This window comes from Protopterus annectens, chromosome 2.part1 (genome assembly GCF_019279795.1).
Source record: "Protopterus annectens isolate FY-2018-M chromosome 2.part1, PAN1.0, whole genome shotgun sequence".
Classification (NCBI taxonomy): domain Eukaryota; kingdom Metazoa; phylum Chordata; order Ceratodontiformes; family Protopteridae; genus Protopterus; species Protopterus annectens.
Genome location: NC_056729.1, coordinates 829,796,329 through 829,809,273, shown reverse-complemented (window position 1 = coordinate 829,809,273; position 12,945 = coordinate 829,796,329).

Below are 12,945 nucleotides of genomic sequence, written 5' to 3'. Positions count from 1 at the left end.
AATTGGCTCTACAACTCTTTGTGGAGGTGACAGTCCAAATTCAGCTGATATTCTGTACATATTTTCATTTTACACTGTTGAAGAAATGGATAGCTATAGTTCTTTCCTACCTCTCTCCTACACATTCCTATATCACTTTCCCTTTGTTCTTCTCCTGCTTGCTCCTCATTTTACCACTTTTCTGTCTAGCCCAATTTAACACATATGATCTGGTCAAAAAAGAGAATCACACATAACACACAAAACTACCAAAAATGATGGAGTGCTTCACTTTTTGGCTTCTTTGTTTGCACAGAGTTTGGCATCACACACCAATGTCAAACAATGGAGAACAGCTCTTTTTTGGTGTGTTTTCCACCATACAATGCCACTTGAACATGCTACACTATGCCAACATACAGTAACACATGGTGAAGATAGAGTAAAGTAAAATCTCTTTGCATTATCAATGCTTATTTAAGAGTATTACATACAGCTGGATACAAACCCTCTATCATCTGGGCTGAAAAAGGAATGTGTCAGTGCATTTACACCTGCTACCACAGATTCAGCTAAGCACCAGGTGTGTATCATACACTCATTACTAAGTCTCATACTTTTAGCAATGAGCCTCATCTTTGCACACTGCTTAACTATGTGCAAACAGGAAAAGTAGTAGAAATATGTGTCCTGCATGCTCAAATACTTTGCCAGCATTGCACAAACCTGCTGCTAGACTTTGTGCTATGCAAAGTAAATAATAGCATGTATTAGTTTTGTTTATTGTCCATTTAGTCTTCATGCCATGAAACTACATGAGCAAACATAAAAAAATGAAACCCCTATCTAAAAATATGTCACATAGTTACAAAACAGCCACCTGCTACCTCCCCCATGCACTGCAGCGCTGGTCTCTCAGTGCTTGCTAACAAATATAGAAAAAAAAAAAACAGCAGTACAAATGTCTCAAACTTTAATGAAATAAAAAACACAAAGCATTTAAGCCACACAGGACTCTTCCTCAGTGTAAAAAATAAGCACTACAAGTCCACCAATATATACAATTTTGAATACCAGCCAACGAATAAAAAACAGGATGTAATCACATGTTCTAGAATACAATATATTTAAAATACAAACATTTAAAAAGCATATATAAAAACATATGTGTATATATATATATATATATATATATATATATATATATATATATATATATAAAAACAGCATATATAAAATTATATACGTGGGTATATATAAAATATAATATTATTTTATAAATGTCTGTCTTTCTTTTAATAAAGGTTTGATGCTGTTTTTACTGTTTAATCATGGAAAATGGCCTTCCATAAAATAATTTATTCATCTGTACTCCTCAATACCAACAGAAACCTTAGCTAGCACTCTAATTTTAAAAGTACATTCAGTACCATGAACATTAATGTGTTTAAACAAAGCATTTGTTTCAATACACCTATGTATATCTGATAATTGTGAAGCTATTATTTCTTTTAACTTTTGATTCATTTTGTGTGTATACAATGACATAAATGTTTCAGTTTGCCAAATGGACCACATTTTCAGTATGACAAGTTGCGTATCTATTGAAAATATTTTTTTTCTTAGAAATAGGACGAACAAATTCCTTTGATGAATTAGTAAATCTACAAAAAACACAATTTAAACATGGTCCTGTCTGATTATTTTAAGTAACTGAAATTGACTTGGTATTATTAAGGAAACCAAAATACTTATAACATAGCTGTTGTTTCAAATTCCTTTCTGTCTTAAAAAACAATACGGGGTTTGTCACCAATACATTTTTTAACTTCATTATCAGATATTAAAAAAATCCCAATTCCTTTCAATAATATTTCTAATTTGTGGGGTATATGTATTATACTTAGTAATATATCTAAAAGACCAATCTGAAATATTGGATGTGTGTACATATTCTAATAGATTACCTAGTAAATATGACTTACACATTTTTTTTCTCTCAGACTTTGTAAACAATACACCATCAGTAAAAACCTTAGTGTTATATTTTCTTTGTGTAAAATCATGAACCATAGCATCTATTTCTCTATTAAATCCCTCAGTAGTAGTATTTAATCTACTAGTCCTAAGTAATTGTTTTTTTTACTACCCCTTTATAAACATATCTTGGGTTCATGCTATGAGCATGTACATATCTAGCAGCCTGTGCATTCTTCTTATGAATTTTAGTATCAAATATATAATTCTTATATGAGATTCTAGCATCCAAAAATGTAATATCACATTCAGAATATTTTAATTAAAAAGTTAAAAAAACTACCTGTAATCTGTATTCAATGAAATTATGTAAAGTTTGTACATCTCCCTTCCATCTTATGTAAGAATTATAAATGTAATACTACAATTCATAGGAAGAATGAATAGGCCACAAGATATGTACATGCCCATAGCATGCCTCCAAGATATATTTATAAAGGGGTAGTAAAAAGCCAATTACTTAGGGTTAGTAGATTAAATACTATTACTGAGGGATTTAATAGAGAAATAGATGCTATGGTTCATGATTTTACACTACGAAAATATAATACTAAGGTTATTAATGATGGTGTATCATTTGTAAACTCTGAAAGAAAAAAATGGGTAAGCCATATTTACTAGGTAATATATTAGAAGATGTGCATATATCCAATATTTCAAATTGGTCTGTTAGATATATTACTAAGTATAATACATATACCCCTCAGATTAGAAATATTATTGAAAGGAATTGGGATATTTTAATATCTGATAATGAAGTTAAAAAATGTATTGGTGACAAACCCTGTATTGTTTTTAAGAAAGAAAGGAATGAGAAACAACAACTATGTTATAAGGATTTTGGTTTCCTTAATAATACCAAGTCAGTTTCAGTTACTTATCATAATCAGACAGTACCATGTCTTAACTGTGCATTTTGTATATGTATTAATTCATCAAAGGAATTTATTCATCCTATTTTTAAGAAAAAAATATTTTTAGTGCATACACAGCATGTCATGCTGAACATGTGGTCTATTTAGCAAATTGTGAACAATGTATCTTATTCTATATAGGCAAAATGAATCAAAAGTTAAAAGACAGAATAGTTTCACATTATCAGATATACTTAGGTGTATTGAAACAAATGCTTTGTTTAAACATATTAATGTTCATGGTAGTGAAAACACAAATTTAGAGTGCTAGCTAAGGTTTCTATTGGAATTAGGGGAGGTGATTTGACTAATAAAACTGAAATTGGGGAGTATAAATGGATACATTATTTTAGGGTAGACCATTTTCCAAGGTTAAACAGTAAAAACAGTATCAAACTTTTATTAAAAGAAAGACAGGCATATGTGAAATAATATTATATTATATTTTATATATAAACATATATAATTTTATACATGTTTTTATATATGCTTTTTGTGTATGCTTTTTAAAATGCTTGTATTTTAAATATTTTGTATTCTAGAACATGTGATTGCATCCCTTTTTTATTCACTGGCTAGTATTCAAAATTGTATTAATTGACAGACTTGTAGCACTTATCTTTTACACTGAGGAAGAGTCCTGTGTGACTTGAACGTTTTGTGTTTTTCATTAAAGTTTGAGACATCTGTACTGCTATTTTGTTTTGTCTATATTGTTTTATTGTTGTTTACAACAGTTTATTCAGCTACCAGAGCTTTTTGTGTTATTTTTATTCACTTGTTCACAAATATATCAGCTACACTTCATAAATTAATACGAAATGCTGTATGATATACCATGCATATCTTTTAGAATGACAATACAAATTCAGATTTTCAAATACTTGTAGTAATGTGGACACCTGTTTGCATATAGTTTGCAAAGCTGCCTCTTAAAGTATACCTGCAGATTGAAACACAGCCACCACATAATACACATTGCACACTCATCAATCTGGAAATATACATAACTAAAATATCTTGACAGCTGAACATGCCTACCATCCATTTCATGCAGGCCTCCCAAAATCTTGTCTCCAACATTCACTGCTGATTTAATCCACCATACATTGTCCTGCAGCCTTGTGAAAGTCAGACTTGTGCCATGGTGATTGTGTAAAGTACCATGTTCTCCAGTAGATAGCTATGGGTTCTGTTCTCACTGCAGTCAACTGGAGGGTGTGTGCATGTGTATCTAGTTTAAGTATGTATCCTGCAGTTAACACTCTAATCCTATGCATGGCCAATATTATGACACTTGCACATGCCTACACATCCATTTCATGCTGGCCTCCTAACATCTTGTCTTCAACATTCACTGCTGTCATCCACCATGAGTTGTCCTGCAGCCCTATAAAAGACAGACTTGTGTTGTAGTGCTAGCGTAAAGTACTGTGTTTTCTAGTCTGTATACTTAGATAGGTAGTGGTTCTGTTCTGACTGCAGTAAACAGGGATGTGTGTGTGTCTATCTAGTCAGAAGAGTATAAATGTGTATCTTGTAGTTACTCCTCCAATCCCATGGATTGCCAGAATTTTGACACTTGCATATGGCTACACATTCATTTCATGTTGGCCTGTTAGCATCTTCACTTCAACATCCACTGGTGATATCATCCACTATAAGTTATCCTATAGCCTTGCAAAAGTTAAACTTCTGCCATGGCACTTGTGCAAAGTACTGAGTTCTCCATTCTGTGTCCTTAGGTAGGTAGGAGTTCTAATCTGTCTGAAGTCAACTGGTGTGTGTGTGTGTGTGTGTGTGTGTGTGTGTGTGTGTGTGTGTGTGTGTGTGTGTGTGTGTGTGTGTGTGTGTGTGTGTGTGTGCATTTACTTGACACTAGACAGAACATTTTACACCAGCATGTGAGACACTGCTGTTAGCATTTTCTCCTCACCAGACACTGCTGATGTCATCAGCTATAAACAGCTGTCTGACTCTCCAAAAATCAGACTTGAGCTGTGGCACATGCCTTAAATACAAATTTCTCTAGTTGGTGTACTTAGATAAGTAGGGGTTCTGTTATCACTGCAATCAACTAGGGTAGATTTGTGTGTTTGTGCACTTTCTTTGAAAGAGCATTTTATACCACCATGTAGGACATTGCTATTAGCATTTTCTCCTCAGCAGACACTGCTGATGTCATTAGCTATAGCTGATTTGCAGATGCTCAGTATTCCCATCAGGACATGTTCAGAGACTAGCCTGTAGGCAAGGCACAAGTCACCTTATCCTATACAGATTACAGTGACATGACTTTCAGTATATCCACATACACAATGGCATGCTTTACAGGGCCTGTATTTTCTTGGTGAGAAATTATGGACTGTTTCTATATGGATAGTAGCAATATCCTGGCTGTGTGCAACAGATGTATGAGTTGTTAATTCTAAATCCATGTCTTTTACACCTGTTAGATGTCATGGTAAAGGTCATTGAGGGCATGCATGATGAGAACATTATCATCATGAGGAACTTGACCAGGCCAAGGTATTTGAAACAAATCCATACAGAGGTATTCAGATATGGCCATAATTTTACTTATTTATTTATTTTTATTTTGACATTTGTTAACTGGGTATGTTCAACTTAGCATGATCTCTTTTTCAGAGGAGGCACAGGAGAAAAGTTCCATACAGTACAGGTCATAGATACGTGGGGTAGTTAGATATATATAAAAAGCAGCAAATTTAAACATATAACAAAATAGCAACAAATGCATTCAAAATCAAGCTACAACAGAGGTTATTGATGAAAACTACTATTGTACAATACAGTTCAAATTGGGGAGATCAGCAGACAATGCAATAGAAACAATGGGATAGATATTACAGACAGACTCAATATTTGCTGTAGTTAATAGTAGGACAGTTGAAAAAACTCAGGAGTTTAATAATGCAGAGAATGGGTTTAACTAGGTAAAATAGATTATAGCAGCACATAGACAGGTCAGGTAGTACATGGGTAAATTTATTGAAGGCTAAGAGAGCTACATTGGGCATAGACAAGGGCAAATCCTTGAGTTCATTGTGTATCTGTATAAATGTTGGCCAATTGTTCTTTTAGGCTTGTAGATTTCAAGGAGGGACTGGTCAGAACTCTGGAGTGTTCGGGTATTAGTATAAAATGAAATGAGGGAGGAGATAGCGGGGCAGTTGCTAGGTTTGTTTTTGGATGGAGTGGATGATAAGTAGTTGAGGTAGTAGGAGCTGGTTGGGGAATTCTGGCCAGTTTGAGAGAGATGCAGTGTTTGGAGTTATAGGGCTGGTTTGCAGCAAATCTAGCTATTTTATTGTAAATGAGTTAGAGTTTATTTTTTAGAGAGGATTGTAGGTTAATTAAGATCTGTAAGCAATAAAGAAGACAGGGTAGGTGTAGGCTAGTCTTTGGTGAGGGAGTTATTTCTATACAAGGTACATTTTTGGTGTATTTTTTATGTGATAATGGAAGAGTAGATCAAATATGAGTTGGTTGTCAATGATCATGCCTACACGTTTGGTGTGTGTTTCTATGTTAATGGTAGTGTTGTTCTGAGATGAGATAGAAAAGTTGGCTTTAAGATGAGTAAGGGATTTGGGGAGGAATAGGATAAGTTGTTTATTTGAGATTATGAATGAGTCATTTATCAGTAAGCCAATTTTCTACTGAGTTGAACAAGTTTTGGGTTAAGCTGTTAAGGTCTAGGCAATTATCAAAGATGGAAATTATTGTAGAATCATCGGCATATTGAATTAGATAACAGTGAGAACAGGAGGTGTAGAGGCAGTTAGTGAGAATGTTAAATAATGGGAGACCTAGTATGGAACCTTGAGGAACTCCCATGTTGATGGGTCAGAAGGTAGTGAAGGAAAAGAACCATTTGATGGATTGCTATCTGCTAGTGATGTAGCTTGAGAACCATGTTATAGCAGGATTACAGAGATTTAGCTCAGGCAATTTGGAAAAAAGCTTGGAATGAGAGATAGTGTCAAATTATTTAGAGATATCTATGAAAAGCTAGGAGAGAAGTTTGTTATTGTCTCTAGCTTGAGATATAGTCTGTGTGAAGGAGATAAAGGCAGTAGTAGTGCTGTGATTAGGTTGCAAGCCATGTTGGATGTTAGTAAATTCTCTTGAAGAAGATAGTCCATGAACTGCTTGTGTACACATTTTTCTAGTAAATTAGATAGGGGTGACAGATTGGCTATGGGCTGGTACTTAGATAGTTCAGTGGAGTGTCCTTCCTTGTAGATTTATATTGTGTAAACTTGTTTCCAGATTATGGGTACAGTAGATTGTCAGATAGATCTGTTAATTAGGATGGACCATGCTCCACTTAAAGAAATCCCAATCCCTCCAAGCTACACGCTCTAGGGACCTAAACATTGTAACCAAAATAAACATGCTGGAGGGATAGATTCCTGTCCAAGAGACTTCCCATACTCTGGAACAGACTACCTATCTATGTCAAACAGAGCTCCTCATTAGCACTCTTCAAGAAAAATCTTGATGCTTGGATGGGTAATAGGAAATTCACCCCGGGGATCACTTCTGTGGTTCTGCTTGACAGGGTTACAGGAAAATCATTTTCTTGGGTGGCGAAAGCCAGGGTACATTTTTGGCTAGGCTTGTATAGGCCCTAGGGCCAATAGCCTAGTACCTACCTATGAACCTATGAACCTATGAGACATGGAAGGCTATAGAGTTAGAGGCCAGCTTAAGGAAGGGGGGATGAAAATTATCTGTAGAGGGAGAGCATTGCTTTAATTTGCTAAAAATACTTTTTATGTAGGCAGTGGTGCTAGTTTTAGTGAGAAGACATTTTGGGTGGAGGGGTGGTGGGGGATTAGTGAGGTTAGGAGTGTTGTAATCCTGGGTTAGTTTACTCATACAGTCAATGAAGTAGGAATTTAGTGCAGTGGCAGTTTCAAGGGGGTGCTGTTAGGACAGGGGTTTGGTGTGCAGGAGTTAACAGGATAAAGGATCTTATTGATTGTGTTCCAGAAATTCTTAGGATTGTTGTGTTAGTTAGTCTGAGGCTTTAGACAAAAATTTTTCTTATTGTTATTTACATGTTTTCTAGTGAGATTTCTTAGTTCTTTGTAGGTTTGCAGGTGGGTAGGAGATTTTGTTTTTAGCCAGTTTTTTCCAGGAATTGTCACTCTTGAGCATTAGTGAGTGAGTCCATAGAGACAGATAGGATACAAATTGAGATTTTACTCAGATTTAACTCCTATATCATCAAGTGGGTAGACCACTGGACCACATACATGGTGTCTAAATATGTTGAAATGTGTGAAGTGGCATATATCTCTGATCCAGTGATTAGTTCCATACATCAGGGGTGCCTGCTAGGCCCTTTCCTGTCCATTTTTAAGTCACAGATGTCAAGGATGACATACACATTCTATGTCCAAACAGCCATCTGAAAGACTACAGATTGTGGGCAATCATTGACTCCAACTGTGATATAAGTATAATGCAGACAGTATCAACACACACCAAGGATTGCTGCCACAGCCTTTACAACACCTGCATTGACACAAAAATACTGGGGGATTTGTTACACCAGGAAAACAAACACACAAACCAAGTATAATGTAGACATCATACCCTATAATCAGACCAAAAGGTATGTGACCTGTGTCCTGGGGTAGATGATATGTGGAACGACCACCAGCATGTGGCCACAGGTGTGAGTACTCTCTTGTATGTAACATAACTACAGAACATGTGCAGGACATCCACATCAAAGGCCAGAATACCTCCATAGTTCACAGCCTTCATCACACCAATAACTGAGTACAATGCACCCTTCTACATGTATCTCCCTATACATCCTCCAGTGATGTGTAGCTGAAGTGTAACACCTTTGCCACAGTCAGCTATTAGCATCTTATTGGCCATACCTAAGCATTCTTTTGTTGCATAAACATTACTGTCTGATGGTGCGGAATACCCACCAAGGTGTTGCACCAGATGCATGTAGGATACCCGTTCCGGTAATGCATACAGTACATACAAAGCTATTTGACAACATTGATGGCATCAGTTACATTCGTGACAATGGGGATTTTGCCATATATATGTCATGTGCACCAGTCATCTAGTCTATAGTGGTCATAATGTCACTTACAGGTATAGCTGTGTCCCTCATAAGACCTCCAGCAGATGTTACAGGATCAGGACTGTTTGCTTGATTACCCTCATAGATTGCTGACATCATAATAGTTATACAAGTGTGTTTATGTAGAATCATCTATGATCACTCAGAATCTTACATGTTGTGTCAGAGACATGGGATTAATGGTGGTATTATTCTGATATTGTCCATGAGACTGTAACTGTGTACCACTCGATGGAGTCCTCTGCTGATATAACACTCATATTCATGCAAATCAGTTTGCATAGCTTCACAATATGCAAGCAACCCTGACTGTATATAACATTCCTGATAGACATCCTTTCCATTGTTCATGTCTGGATGCTTATCTCATAAAGACATATTCTCCATTGTTATGTCACCTTGTCTGACAGTTGCATAATACACATTTTCTCTGTGCAGTCCATACTGTGCCATGTCATTATGTGGTTAGTGTTCCTGCTACAGCTGTCATCCATTTACATGCCTTCATCTACTGTACATTACAATGTTTCACCTGTCCTTTTTCCCTGTGTTCATTCCTACCATTCATCTAGGTGTCCCTGTTCAATATACGCATTTCCTCTGACTGTTTATTTTTAAATGGCAGTCCATGTACTTTTACAAATCATTTGCATAACTTGTACATAATGCCTGGAATGGGATTCCACAATACTCTGTACTGTATACACTGTCTTGTAATATGTTTGGACCATATACTTTACTATATGGTAAACCTGGTAATCACTGTAGTATTCCACGCAATGCCGCTAACCTAGTTTGCTGTACTGCAAACAAGTTTGCTATTCACGCTGCTCACACTTGTTTATGTTTAAACGTGGTACGCATCATGAATATGTAATCACCAGTGCTGCTCACTGCGCAAACATGTAAACTCTGTTTAGCTTCGCGGGAAGCTTACACAAAGTTTGTTGAAACTCATCGATTGACTTTCCCTTAATTTCTCTATAAACCAGCTAAAATTTCTCTAACAATCAAATCTTTGTCAAATAACTTTTATCTATTCTTAACCAATGTTTCCATATTATGTCTTGTATAATTATTCAAATTGTATTTGTTTTTGTATTATTTTTAAAGAGTGTAAAATTGTTATTCTTAAAATATTTCATAATACTTTGGAGCTTTTCTGCCTGTGCCCCTGCTGAAAATGGACTCTTACCAGTCAGACTTAAATAGATAAATAAATTATATATATATATATATATATATATATATATATATATATATATATATATATATATATATATATATAGTGTGTGTGTGTGTGTGTGTGTGTTACATTCATTTGATATAAAATCAGAATATCTAAAAGTTGTTGCTGGAGCAAACCATCTAAAACTTGGAATACTGAAAACTTGGAATTTGCCCTTTCTTCACTGTTACAGCTTCAAAGAAGTTTACTAGGCTAATGACCCTAGAGCCCTTACAAGCCTAGCCATATTTATCCCGAGTTGTCCCAATTGTCAGTGGTTAGTAAGTGAAGTTCTCAGAGGTAAGAGTCTATGTTAATTAATACCAAATTTCTTTGTCTAGGAGGGACATGGGCACCACCAGTGGTATTACAGTCATCCATCCATTGATCTAGATTTCATTTGAATAGGGTCAGGGAAGAGCTCTGTTTCCCGTTAACTGGATGCTTGTTCCAGAAAAGTGGCAGTCTCTGGCAGATGTATCTATCTTTCCAGCATGACCTCTTCATGTCAGAGGCTGGGTTAAGACCCCTGAAGCAAGTGACCCTTCTGCATTTTGATTTGTGAATGTGTAGCATTTCTATCAGGGCCAGGTCAGAGACTGCTGGGTATTTTGTTTTAGATTTTGGACGTAGTTAAAGAATGCCTTGTGATTATCCTTAGCTAGGGAAGCTATTTTTGCTTTATAATTAGCTTTGAAGGGCTTGACAAGATCTCTCTAATTTGCTTATTTAAGTTAAGAGTGATTTCTTTCTCGGCTAAATCAGTTCCCTCTTGTTCTTGGATATTAGATTCTTTCTCTTGTTGTATAGCCTGATGTACTAGGGGTCCACCAGAGTGTTTTTTTTTTTTAGCAAGACCTGATTTTAATCCAGCCAGGCGCAGACAATTCTATACAACTGTTTAAGTGGTTATACAGGGCATCAGTGTACACCTCTGCATGGGAGTCTGTGTTATCTGTGTACAAGGGGGCTTTGAAAAATTAATTTATGAGCTTAATGGAGTATCTGTTCTTAAATCAAGCAAGACTAATTTATGGTCTGATCTTAACAAGGGGGAACATTACATGGGGCGTGGGAGCAATGGTCTCCCATATTAGTTAGTATTATGCCCAGGACATTTGCGCCTCTTGGGGGTGTGCTAACTAGCTGTGCCAGAGCATTTGTATTGACAATGTCCAAGTACATCTGAGTTATAATGCTTGTGGTCATATATGTTTTCTAGTCGATGGTAGGATAATTAAAATCACCCATTAGTAAGTTGTTGGGCTGTATGGCAAGTCACAGTAAGTCCAGGTATGTGGTATGCCTTTCCTGTTTCATAGTGGGGGACCTATAGGGGTCTATGGTTAACCATCAAAGACAATATCCATTGAACAGCTTTTATGTGAAAACTAACCATTGAACATACTTTTTATCGTATAAGCTGATCATTGCAAATCCTTTCATTGAATAGTCATAGTTGACCACCTTCAGTACAGGAAAGCAAACCTGCCCTTTTCCCATCATAGTATGATCTCAGGGTTGGTATATATAATTAGAGGGGATGTGGGGGTGTAGCCCCCCTCCCCACATAACAAATGTCTAATTTTAATCTAATCTTCCTGTTGTGTTACTTCCTTGTAGATAGATAATTATGAGTATTTGATGAATGGATTTACGATGATCAGCCTCTACAATAAAAAGCACATTCAATGGTTAGTGTTTGCTTAAAAGTCATTTGATGGATTTTGTCTTTGATGATTAACCATAGACCCGGCCTATAGCTAGCTATGATGTGGTATAGGGATTTGCCAACAGTTAATTGGACATGGAGTAGCTCAAGAGAGTCATATTGTTTTACCAGTACTGAGGTGTAGTTATCCTTAATGAAGATGGATACACCTCTTCCTTTGGTTCATAGTTTCATAGATTCATAGGTTGGTACTAGGCTATCAGCCCTAGGACCTATACAAGCCTAGCTATAACAATTCCCTGGCTATTTCTTCCCACACTATTTACTTCCCTGGACCCCTGTCTAGCAGGGCAACTGACGTGATCCCCGGGGTGAATTTCCTTTCTCCCATCCAATCGTCAAGGTTCCTTTTGAAGAGGACCAAAGAGGCACTCTGCTTGACATGTATGGGCAATCTATTCCAGAGTCTGGGGAGTCTCTGGGTCAGGAACCTATCCCTCCAGCATATTTTGTTTATTGTGATGACAAGGTTTAGATCCCTGGAGCGTGTGGCTCTGGTTCTTTCACTCTTAGTTTGTGGCCTGAACATATGGAAGGCATTGCAGCCCTGCATGGCTAGGGTGCTTTCTGCACCTTGGTACCATGTCTCAGTAACTACACAGATGTCAGCATCTTCCAAAGTGAGGAGTGCTTCCAGGGAGTGTAGTTTCTTGTTTATACTCCTAGCATTTGACAGCAGTACCTTGAGTTTATCTAGAAAGGATTTTGTTATGTTAGAAGATTGATTATTTTAACACTGTCTAAAAAAGGCACAATAGGGGTGGCTAATGGCTTTACTAGTGTCCAACAGCCTGGAGGAGACAGGTGCAGACCATCTCTGTCAAAGCAATGTGGCCTGTCGACCATGTCTTCCTAGGCTGACAGATATTGGATCCCCTTGAACTGATACCAAAAGCTAAGCCAACTGTTA